Source organism: Cryptomeria japonica, chromosome 9, assembly GCF_030272615.1.
Source record: "Cryptomeria japonica chromosome 9, Sugi_1.0, whole genome shotgun sequence".
Taxonomy (NCBI): domain Eukaryota; kingdom Viridiplantae; phylum Streptophyta; class Pinopsida; order Cupressales; family Cupressaceae; genus Cryptomeria; species Cryptomeria japonica.
The window spans coordinates 193,917,576-193,930,712 of record NC_081413.1 but is presented as its reverse complement, the minus strand read 5'-3'; the positions used below and the strand labels follow the sequence as shown (position 1 = coordinate 193,930,712).

General features: G+C 35.3%; 1 pseudogene; it reads left to right on the top strand.

Moving 5' to 3' along the window:
• Nucleotides 1–355: 355 nt before the first annotated feature.
• On the top strand, nucleotides 356–8,259 carry LOC131052364 (light-independent protochlorophyllide reductase iron-sulfur ATP-binding protein-like; annotated as a pseudogene).
• Nucleotides 8,260–13,137: the final 4,878 nt, after the last annotated feature.

Below are 13,137 nucleotides of genomic sequence, written 5' to 3'. Positions count from 1 at the left end.
ACCAAATCGAATCCCAAACATATCTTCTCCTCTTATCATTTGCCATGCAGTCAATTGGTTTTTTCATTCTATTATTTGAACAAAGAGGACTCAGTCTTAATTAGCAGGGAGTTCCATCTGCTTCAAATTAGTGAATAAAATTGCAATGATCTGGGAATGGAGGAAGGGTATTTTGCTTGGCTTCCTCCATTTACTCAAGAGAGAATGAGGTTTAAGATGTGAGGGAGATAAAAAAAAACAATGTCAAACAATGTAACATGCTACAATTATATAAATAAGGCAAAGTTCAACTCAAAATTAGATCAAACGAATCACAAGTTCGAAAGATAAAAAAGAAATAAAAGGTTATGAAAAGATGAAAATAGCAGTTTATGGAAAAGGCAAAATTGGTAAATCAATCACTAGTTGTAATATTTCAATTGCCCTAGCTAGACGTGGTGAAAAAGTGTTATAGATTGGATGCGATCCCAAACATGATAGTACTTTTACTCTGACAGGATTTTTGATACCTATAATTATAGATACTTTGTAGTCTTAGATGTCATTCATAAAGGTTATGGAGGGGTAGATTGTGTGGAAGCTAGGGGGCCACCTGCAAGAGCTAGATACGGGGGATATGTGGTATGAGAGACTATGAAATTGTTAAAAGAATTAAATGCATTTTACGAATATGATATAATATTATTTGATGTATTGGGCGACGGGGTTTATGGAAGTTTTGCTGCTCCGTTGAACTATGCAGATTATTGTGTCATTATTACAGATAATGGATTTGATGCATTACTTGCAGCTAATCGTATTACTGCTTATGTTGGCATTTGCATGAAGATTGCATTAATGATATATGTTGTCATTCATGTCAATTAACCGGTAATGATATTGTTGATATTGTTGTGATATTGTTTTGTAACTGGTAGGATGAACAAGTGAAGGAAACTGTAACTGGTATAAACCATATCTATTGATGTAACCGGTAAACCCTACCTATTGTTTTTCATAAACCCTAACCGATTAAGTTTGGTGAATTGGTTATATTGGTTTATGATCTGATGATGTGCGGTAATGATTATGACACATATGATTATTGTATGAAGACAATTTCAAGAGATTTTGGCAACTTATTGTAACAGTTTTTGTCTAGGGAATGAGCAAATGTATTGCATCTAATGCAAAGCGTATGATGAGTTACTAAGTTCAATGAAGCGGTGATCAAGGAGCATTCAAGGTTTTCTTGATTGATGTGCAAAGATTGCTATGTAATCCAATAGTCATACTTGAACCGATTTGTTTGTAATCTCTATGAGAATTAGGTTTTTGTTGTGTTACCGATCTAGTTGATTTGTTTATAAGGTTGATGAAGTTATTTAGTTTAATGAGTTGGAAAAGAATTGGCAAAGATCAGTTTAGTGTGTGGTTGCCGATCCAGATGATGTATCTATAGTTTGAATAAAGGAAGATAGGAGCATGAAATGGATCTAATCAAGCAAGTGTAGTTCTATTCAGACAGATCAACAAACTCCTGTTGTTTTCTAACAATTACAGCAAAATTGATATCCCCTAATTGGGTAAGCTCTAACAAGCTTGGTGTTATTCAAATCCTCTAACAAGGTGATCCATTAGCTTGGATTTTCAAATCCTCTATCGAGGTTACTCCTTATAGGGTATTGCTTCTAACAAGGCATTGTAGTCAATCCCTTAACCGGGTGATTCCTAACAGGATCAGTTCTTAACAGGACTTTTGTAAAGCTTTAACAAGCTATGCTCCTAATAGGGTAAACTTTAGAAGAGTTCAAATTAGTTATCTTGTGAGTCTTATCTCACCATGGTTTTTTCCTATTTGGGTTTCCACGTCAAAAATGTCAAGTGGTGAATGTTTTTGTGGTTATGTTTTTATGGTTGATTTACTTAACTACTTAACTACTTTGATAAGTCATGATAACCGGAAGTATTGAGAAATGAAGAAGTTGTTTACTGTTAATTTGTTGTAATAGTCAATTGGTTTATCTTATGAGTTTTTATCTTGACAGTGGTATTACATTGATAGTTATAAGTTTACTTTGAGAGATTGATTTTGATATTGGTGAAGTTTGTATCAGTTTTTCTATCTACTGATTCAGCCCCCCTCTCAGTTGTTGATCAGATACTTATTCTTTCATTATACCATCAATTGGTATCAGAGCCTATCAGGTCCTCTAAGGTCTTAGCCTAACAGCTTGAGGTAAAGGTCTTGTAGATCATGATGAAGAAGGAAGGTCTGAATTTTAATAGAGAGAACTACAGGATATGGAGTGACATAATGAAAATTTATATCAAGAGTCTGGGAAGTCAGTATTGGGAACATGTTGATACCACATATGTTGCACCTACTAGGATTTTGACTGATGATCAGAAGAAAGAGCAACAAGAAAATCATCAAGCATTAGAGGCTATTATCAGTTCTTTGTTTGATGTAGAGTATGTAGATGTTCATGGTCTTGAAACTACATATAAGGTATGGAAAAAACTTGAAAAGATTTATAGCGGTGATGAACATGTTAAGATTTCTAAAGAAGAGAGTCTAAGAGGAAAGTTTGATGACATGTGGATGGTTGAAGGTGATAATATCCAATAGTATGGTCAAAGGATAAAGGAGATAGTGAAATTAAGAGTGCAGGAGGTAAAGTGGAATATTCCATAGTGATCAGTAAGGTACTGAGAACCCTACTACTGGTCTACACTATCTAAGTTGCAGCTATTCAGGAGCTGAAGTCCATTGACAAAATTAAGGTAACTCTTGACTCCATCATTGGCAATCTTACTGCTTTTGAATTAAATGGTTATGGTGGTAGTGAACAAAAATATGAGTCTACATTTAGAGCTTTTGTTTCTAACCCATCTATAAGAAAAAGTAGAGATGCTAGTCATAGTTATGAATCTAGATCCAGCAGAGAAGTTGATGATGAAGACAGTTTAGTTGAGCTTGAAGCATTGTTGGCCAAGTGGTTGCCTAGAGGCATAGGTAAATATAGAGGTAAATTACCTTTGAAATGTTTTGCATGCAACAAGATTGGACACATTGCTGTGAACTGTCCTAATAGTGATAATGAGAACAAATGAGAGAAATTCAAGGAGTATAAGGGTAAAGGCAAAAGAGATTGTCTTATTGTTGTTGATGGTGATACTAATGAAGACATTGTGTTTGTAGCTATTAAAGAAGAGATATCAGACCAGGAGGCATTAGCATCTAGGATGGATAACTCTGATGATTGGATCATTGATAGTGGTTGTTCACATCACGTGACCGGTGATCAGATAAAATTTATTTCTTTGAAGGAATTTGATGGCGGAGTTGTAAGATTTGGTAATGAATCACCCTGCATGGTTAAAGGTAAGGGAACTATTTCTCTTAATGGAAAGAGTAGTACAGATGATGTCTACTGGGTTGAAGGTCTAAAGCACAATCTTTTGAGTGTGGTACAACTCAATGACACAGGATACCCATTGGAGCTTAAAAATGATATGTGTAAAATCTATGGCAACAAAGGTGAACTGATTGCAACTAGGAAGCAAACTAAAGGTAACTTGTTTCACCTTAATCCTAAAGTCAGCAACTGTTTAATTGCAAAGATAGATGATAGTTGGCTTTGGCATAGGAGATTTTGTCATATAAACTTTGATAACATTGTTAAAGTGAGTAAGTCCAAGATAGTGAGAGGTTTGCCTCAGTTGGGAAAACTAGTTAATGCTCTATGCAAAGAATGACATTTGGGAAAGATGACATCCTCAACTTTCAAGAGAAAACCTTTTTTAGTGGAATTGGTTGATACAGATTTTTGTGGACCAATAAGGACAAAAAGTATTCAAGATGATAGATATTTTATGATCTTCACTGATGATTGCTCAAGGATGATGTGGGTCACATTCTTGAAGGATAAGACTGAATCTTTTGGTAAGTTCAAGGCATTGGGGGCCTTAGCTGAGAAGGAAAGCGGTAAGAAGATAAAGTATCTGAGGACAGATCAAGGCGGTGAATTTACTTCTAAGGAATTCACTAGGTATTGTGAAGAAAATGGTATCAAACGAAAGCTTTCTGCACTGAGGACACCACAGTAGAATGGTATTGCGGAGAGAAAGAGTCGGTCAGTTGTTGAAGCTTCTAGGACGATGTTGATACAAGGAGGTATAGCGAAAAAATTTTGGAGAGAAGTTGTCAGCGCGGCTGTCTACACTATGAAGTGGATTTTCATAAAGAAAGGTAAGGACAAGACTCCTTATGAATATCGGTATTGTAGATCACCTGATGCTAGTTATTTCAAAATATTTGGAAGCAAATGTTTTATTAAGAGAGATGATTATATTAGCAAATTTGAGGCTAAAAGTGATGAAGGTATATTTCTTGGCTATTCCACCAAGAGTAAGGACTACAAGTGTTTTACAACTAGACACAGAGAATTATTGAGAGTGTTGATGTTTGAGTGGATGAATATCTTGAAATCTTAGAGGAAACCAGTTTGGAGAAAAAGGATGAAGATCCTTGCATTTTGTTTTTGGAACTAGAGACTATGAAATCTGAAACTGCCAAAGAAAATATTGGTGTACCAGTTCAACCGGAACAGATAAATTCTTAAGAAGATGATGATAATGAAGAAGCTGAACCTGAAGATAATGATCATGTTATTCCAAGATATGTGAGACTGGATCACAATCCTAAACAGATTATTGGGGATAAGGATGCTAGAGTACTAACTAGAAGAAGAATCAGATAGAATTCTTGCATGATCTCCACTATTGAACAAAGAACTGCTAAGGAAGCATTTGGTGATGATCATTGCGTTAAAGCTATGGAGGAGGAATTAGATCAAATTAAGAAGAACAAAACATGGACCCTAGTACCCCGACCAATAAATAAAAATGTGATAGGTACTAAGTGGGTATTCAGGAACAAGTTGAATGAAGATGGTGTTGTAGTTCGCAAAAAAGCTAGGTTGGTTTGCAAAGGTTATGCACAAGAGGAAGGAGAAGACTATGGTGAGACTTTTGCACCAGTGCAAAGACTGGAAGGTGTCAGAACTTTACTTTACTTTCATTTGCAGCACATAAGAAATTCAAGGTATAGTAGATGGATGTTAAGTCAGCATTTTTGAATGGGATACTAGAAGAAGAAGTATACATTGAGCAACTAGATCGTTATGCTTTGAATGGTAAGAAAGACATGGTATGCAGATTGCATAAAGATTTATATGGATTAAATCAGGCATCGAGAGCATGGTATGAAAGGCTTCATACACATATGTTGAAGATAGGATTTCTGAGAACCAGTGATGATAGTAACATATATCTCAAATTTGAAGGAGATAAAATACTAGTCAGCGAAGTATTTGTTGATGATATCATATTTGGAGGTAATGATGACATGAGCAACAGTTTTGCAGATGAAATGAAAAATGAGTTTGAAATGTCTTTAGTGGGAGAAACAAAAATTTTCATAGGCTTGCAAATACAGCAAATGAAGAATGGTATTTTTGTCACATAGTCTAAGTATGTGAAAGAGGTCTTAAAGACATTTGGCATGAGTGATTGTAAACTAGTTTGGACACCAATGGTTACATGTTGTCTAAGGAATATGAGTCCAAATTTGTTGATGTGAACAAATACAGGTCAATGATTGGAAAATTGCACTATTGTTGTTCATAGCAGACCGGACATAGCTCATGCAGTTGGCATAGTTTCTAGATTCTAGAAGAATCCTAAGGAAACACATCTGATAGCAACCAAAATAATTTTTAGATATCTGAAAGGTACTATTGATTATGGATTATGGTATCCATATGGAGGAAATTTTGACTTGAAGGTGTACACAGATGCAGATGGAGTAAAAAGCAAAGTTGTACTTCACAATCTACTGTTGAAGCTGAGTATGGTGTATCTTACATGAATTGTCCTCAGGCTATATGGATGAGGCACATTTTGGAAGGTTTTAAGATGAAGATTTCAGAACCTATAAATATTTTATGTGATAATACAAGTGCCATAAATATTTCCAAGAACCTTGTTTTGCATGCACAAACCAAGCATATTGAATTAAAGTATCATTTCTTGAGGGAAAAAGTACAGAGTAAAGATGTGATCTTAGAGCATGTTTCTACCAAGGAGCAACTTGTAAATATTTTTACCAAACCTCTGCCTAAGACTACATTTGAGTATCTTATAATTCAGCTAGGGGTTGTCCCTCTTCATGAAGTCAGTTAAGTATGATGTAGATTACATCAATCCCAGAGCTACTTAAAGAATTTTACAGAAGGATTGGTGTAGAAGTGGATTTATTCCACAGGGGGAGCATCAAGTTGTAGATTGTTGATGATGCATGGTGAAATTTGACATTACATGTTTTACTTTCAATTTGGCATTTATGTCAAAGGGGGAGAAGAATTATGTGATTATGGGAAGAAGAACCAGCGACAAAATGAAGAAATGGAGAGCATGGTGAAGACTTGGTAATGTAAACCAGGATTGTTATTCACAATCACGTAGCAATCAATGGTATTGATATTTGTATTTCCATCAATGCTAAAGGGGGAGATTATAGGCATTTGCATGAATATTGCATTAATGATATGTTATGTTTTCATTGATGTCAATTAACTGGTAATGGTATTGTTGATATTGTTGTAATATTGTTTTGTGACCAATAGGATGAACACGTGAAGGAAACTATAACCAATATAAACCCTATCTATTGATGTAACTGGTAAACCCTACCTGTTGTTTTTGATAAACCCTAACCGATTAAGTTTGGTGAATTGGCTATATTGGTTTATGATTTGATGATGAGCGGTAATGATTATGACACGTATGATTATTGTATGAAGACAACTTCAAGAGATTTTGGCAAGTTATTGTAATAGTTTTTGTCTAGGGAATGAGCAAATATATTGAATCTAATGCAAAGCACGTGATGAGTTACTAAGTTTGATGAAGCGGTGATCAAGGAGCATTCAAGGTTTTCTTGATTGATGTGCATAGATTGCTATGTAATCCAACGGTCATTACTGAACCGATTTGTTTGTAATCTCTATGAGAATTAGGTTTTTTTTGTGTTACCGATCTAATTGATTTGTTTATAAGGCCGATGAAGTTGTTTAGTTTAATGAGTTGGCAAAGATTAGTTGAGTGTGTGGTTGTCAAACCGGATGATGTATCTGCAGTTTGAGTAAAGGCAGATAGGAGCATGAAATGGATCTGATCAAGCAAGTGTAGTGTTATTCAGATAGATAAGCAAACTCCTGTTGTTTTCCAACAATTATAGCAGAATTGAAATCCCCTAACCGGGTAAGCTCTAACAAGCTTGGTGTTATTCAAATCCTCTAACAAGGTGATCCATTAGCTTGGATTTTTAAATCCTCTACCGAGGTTACTCCTTAAAGGGTATTGCTTCTAACAAGGCATTGTAGTCAATCCCTTAACTGAGTGATTCCTAACAGGATCAGTTCTTAACAGGACTTTTGTAAAGCTTTAACAGGCTAAGCTCCTAACAGGGTGAACTTCTAAAGAGTTCAAATAGTTATCTTGTGAATCTCAGCTCACCGTTGTTTTTACCTGTTTGGGTTTCCACGTCAAAAATATTTGTGTCAAGTGGTGAATGTTTTTGTGGTTATATTTTTATGGTTGATTTACTTAACTACTTAACTACTTTAATAAGTCATGATAATCGGAAGTATTGAGAAATGAAGAAGTTATTTACTGTTAATTTGTTGTAATAGTCAACCGGTTTATCTTGACAGTGGTATTACATTGATAGTTCTAAGTTTACTTTGAGAGATTGATTTTGAGATTGGTGAAGTTTGTATCAATTTTTCTATCTACTGATTCACCCCCCCCCCCCCTCCCAGTAGTTGACTGGGTACTTATTCTTTCATCATACCATCAACTTCTATCAGGGAAAAAGATCGTACACATCCACTGCAATTAGCAAGTTTGGTTGGAAATCATACATCTAAAAGAGATCTTATCAATAAATATGTAGAAGCATGTCCAATGCCCATAATAGAAGTGTTAACTCTTATTGAAGATATTCGAGTTTCAAGAGTCAAGGGCAAAACCTTATTTGAAATGGTTGGATCCGAACTATCTCTTAACTATGTATGTGAATATTATTTAGACATAGCGGATAAAATATTATCCCAACCAGAAGGTATTGTGCCAAAGGAGATTCTAGATCGGGAATTATTCAGTTTGCTCTCTAACCTTTATCTCAATCCTATTGATGAGGGGAAACTTTAAAATAATAAGGAAAATTTACTTGGATTTACAATGATTTAATCAACATAGTTATAATCATTTATGTCAGTGAAAATTGATGAAACTCTCATTGTCGAATGTGAGACGGGTAATTATCATACTTTTTGTCCAATTAGCTGTGTATCTTGGTTATATCAAAAGATTGAAGATAGTTTCTTTTTAGTTGTGGGTACAAAGACATGCGCTTATTTTCTTCAAAATGCACTTGGAGTAATGATTTTATTAGAACCTCGCTATGCAATGGCAGAATTGGAAGAAGGAGATATCTCAGCTCAATTGAATGATTATGAAGGATTACAAAAAACTTGGTATTCGAATAAGAAAAGATAGAGACCCCAGCGTGATCATATGGATAGGTACTTGTACTATAGAGATAATCAAAATGGATTTGGAAGGTATGGCACCCAAGCTAGAATGGGAAATTGGAACCTTTTCTTTAGTTCTTACATTCTCTCTAAGCGTTTATGCTCATCTTCTAGCTTAAACGCCCTTTTCAGGTTCTCACTTCTTCTGGAGTAGTTGCCAATTCTAATTTTTGCAATCTCTACTCTTTCATCTTTTGTCTTTCTTGTTTTAGTTGTCTTCTTTCCTCTTTTATTTTTTGAAGTTCTACGATTTTACTCCTTTTTTCATCCTCTCTCTTCCTAAGACTTTCCATTACATAAGCATCGACATCGAAATCTTGCACTATTTGAATTTCCCTGAATTCCCACGTGTTTGATGTGTTTTCTGATTATATCCAGAGGAAAAAGGTCATCAAGGTTTGAGGCATTTTTAACTTTTTTTCTTATATCTGAAAACAACCAAAAATGGAATTTTTAATACGAATTCTTCTTAGTTGTTGATTAATTAGAATTTCTTCTTTTTCGAAGAATCAAAATCATTTTTCCTCTTCTTCTTAGAGTACCCATGATTCTTCATCTGTTGAAAATTGGTAATAGCTTGATAATCTGGTTCTGGTATGTATTGAATCGTGCATCTGTGATTATCTTCTTTCAAATGATCCAGATAACTATAAGCAAAAAGCTCATATCTATGACGCTTGATGAAGTTTTCAACCGCCTCAAAAAACACGCGAATTATTTTTCTCCCAAAAAGGATGCAAAGTCATTCCACCCGAATCGGCTACTAATATTTTTTTTGTTTTTCTGCGACATTATTTTGTAGTCAGCACACCATTTCAACCACTACTTCCAGTCCTTAGCAGTCAACTCTCGAGGATCTTTACAATTCAATAGTCCTTGCAAATCCAAAAAGTCCTTGACATTTTGTTTAATGAAAGAAGATGATGCTCTGGATTTTAATAAATCCTTCGCATAGGATCCTCTCATGCTTATTACCTGTTGCCATATCTTGTGAAATACATATGCTTGAGATATTTTTGGGGTTTCCTTCTTTTTGATAGAAGGGTTTACATTTCTATTTGGAGTGAATCTTTTTTGAATTGCCTCAATATTTCTACTCAATTGGACGTAAAATTGTAAATTTGACTCGATGAGAGTCAACATACTTATTTAGAGATCGATAAGCGCTAATTTTTCCCTTAAATGAAAAAAATTTCATAAAATAAGGCATTTTCTTCCTAATGAATTGAATGCTCTTGTTTTGGAAAATAGAACCAAAAATTTTGATTCGAATTAACCCTTTTTTCAATCTAGATTTTATGTCAGGAGACAGTTGATTCATTCAGTTTTTGAAGTCAGCTCACAATTTATTATGAATATCTCGATTCAACAAATATTCTTCATTCATCTGCTTGATTTGCTCATTCATTGTAATTGTCCAATTGTCTAGATCTGTGAGATCCAAATCTGTTTTGATCTGCATTGAAAATGGTTCTAATGGATCTTCCATGATTTCCAAAGAAAATTGAATATTCAATGTAGGGGTGGTCCTAATCATTACAGGAGGCTCGTCATTTGTTTGAATATTTTATGTCCTAGTATCTGCTTGAATGTTGATCTTTATCTTTACACTTTCTGAGCAAAGGAGTTATATCCATTGACCGATAGGTTTCATCCATTCAATAATAGGATAGATCCTTTCGATAATAGCTTTTTCTCGATGAGATGTAGAATTAAAAATCCATTCGCCAACAGGTCTCCAAAAAGAAGGAACTTTTGTTGGATTACCAAAAGGTAATTCATTTTATGTTCCATACATAGATAAAAAAACTTGTTGTTTTGTTGTCAACGTCAATAGATTGGGGGGTAGATTCATACCAAGGTCTCAAGCGAAAAGGGGTTTGTATATATTTTGGTTGTACTTGGAAATAATAGAATTGATTAGCAAGTTTAATTCCAATAGCATGGCAATTAATCTCCCATGTATATATACATCATCTACTAATACACGACAATTAGTATTTGTAGAACAAATTTATTTTTTATTGTTTCTCGATCTTGAATGAGATTTATAATAAGACCTTGGATAGTACCACAATATACTTTACATACAATGAGGTGTTGTACTACTTCAACAAGTCTATGTGTGAGGTATCCAGCATCTGTTGTTCATATAGAAGTATCCACAACTCCTTTACAAGCACCGTAACATGAAATAATATATTTTGTTAAAGAAAGTCCTTCATGAAAATTCCCTTGAATGGGTAGATCAACAATTTTTCCTTGAGGATATGACATTAATCCTCTCATACCTACTAATTGGTGAACCTGAGATGTACTTCATCTAGCTCCTGAAAAGGACATCATATGTACTGGATTAAGAGAATCAGTCATCCTAAAATTTAGATTCATTTCTCATCTCAAATATTCACTGGTAGCATGCCATACCTCAATCAATTGACATAATTTTTCTACTACATGTACATTCCCATAATCATGATGTCTTTCTGAAGCAAACCCTCATTGTTGTGCATCTTGGATAAGCCATGCTTTAGATGGTTTTGTTAAAAGATCATCAATTCCTAATGAAATAGCTGCGTCGGTAGCTTGCTGGAAATCTAAAATATCCAGTTGATCTAATATATGCGATGTATATGTCATTCCAAATTGATTTATGAATCTTATAATAAGGCGCTTCATAACAAATTTATCCATCCCTTTATTAAAAAAGGGCACTTCAAAGGGAAAGGGATGGATAAATTTCACAAGATTTTGTGCCATAAGAATAAGATATCCCCATTTTATTTTGGGGGGTAGGATTAAGCAATGGGTTTAGGAATTGTCACCCTATTCAATTTAATTGGGATGCCCTTAGCTCTAACACACCCCTCGGGAATATTAGTATGTGTAGCGTCCTAAAATTGTGACACTTGCAATTTTGACTGCATTTGGGTCTTCACGATGGCGGCGCAACGTTGAACCTGAATGGAGACCCCGAAACCTGTTTACAACACCAAAAACTGCATTTTTCTGCACCCTGGACTGATCCCTCCTTGCACCCTGTTGTCCCGGGAGGTGGGACCATGGCGCCCAGCACCCTAGTCCTTCAGGACTAGGGCGCCCAGCACCCTAGTCCTCCAGGACCATGGCGCCCAGCGCCCTGGTCCCTGAACCTATTTTGGGCCCGGTCTCCTTTTTGGCATCGGGTCTTTAAGTTTGCAATTCGGGAAATAATGTTTCCTGGTTGGCCTAAGGTCGGAAAAATCAGTCTATCAACCCTAATTGACAAGTATATAAACTACTTTTCCTCTCCTAGAAAGGAAGGAAATAAGCAAGAGCAAGACGCGGAAGCAATATTCAAACATTCAAACATTCAAGCATTCAAGCATTCCTTCAAGCAATTGAGCATTCTAAGTCTCCATTCAAGGCTAGGTGTTGCATTCAAGACAAGGATTCAACCATTGAAGAGGAGATCACATACAACATACAACATACTACATACATTACACCTTCGCATGTAAGAATACAAACATTCTTACAACAAGGCATCAGTACTTGTTTACATTACAAACATTTACATTTACAGCATTCTCATTTCTTGGTTAATTCCAAAACCGGGGTTTGACCTAAAGGCAAACCCCTAATCCCTAACCCCCCAATCGTCCTCTCTTTTCTGTGTGTAGTTTGCAGGTACGTGGCTGTAATTGAAGATCTGGAATCCTTGTGCAGAGACGAACAGATCCACCTTCGTTTCGCGGATTTTTCGGAGGACCGTGTGCACGCCGAGCGCCATCGTCCTGTCAACTTTCGCTCAAACTTGCAGAACAGCACCATCTCGACATTTTACTGCTAATTCTAGGTTCCTAGCTTCAGCCCATATCCCTATCTCTGTTTACAAGCGAATCTTTCTTGCTTTACATACATTCCTAGTTCAATCATTCTATCTATATTCTGTACAAAAGAGGGTATCCTTGATGTCTTAACCCTTGAAACTCATCTAGAATCCAATCTTGCATTGCGTGGGATTGGATCTTGTGGGTTTCAACCCCTCTTTTGAATGTAAAGTCTCTCCTAAGTGAAAACCATCAACCCTAGTGATCTCCCTTCTCTCTCCTTGGAGTTGGGGAGGGGAGAACAACTAGGGTTCGATTTTTCCTCTTTACAGTATGAAGATCAGAATTAAAACCATCTTAAAAAGATGTTGATAAAGAGGAATCAATCTAGGGTTAATATCTTGTATATTATTAAATTGCTAATTGGACTTCGTAAAAATACTTCTTTTATTATTAAAAAAAAATGGAATGAAAAATGTGTTTCATTTTTATTATCCTTTATTTATTCTAGACCAAAAAGAAGATATGGTTATAGGAGTCTATTCATTGCACATATGCTTCAAATAGGATTGTAACCATCGAAGTAAAACAGAAACCTATAGGATCGATTATAACCAGATACAGACAAGTAAATCCCTTATGAATTTCAAATGAATTGAAGGTCTTTCACAAAGAAATGTATC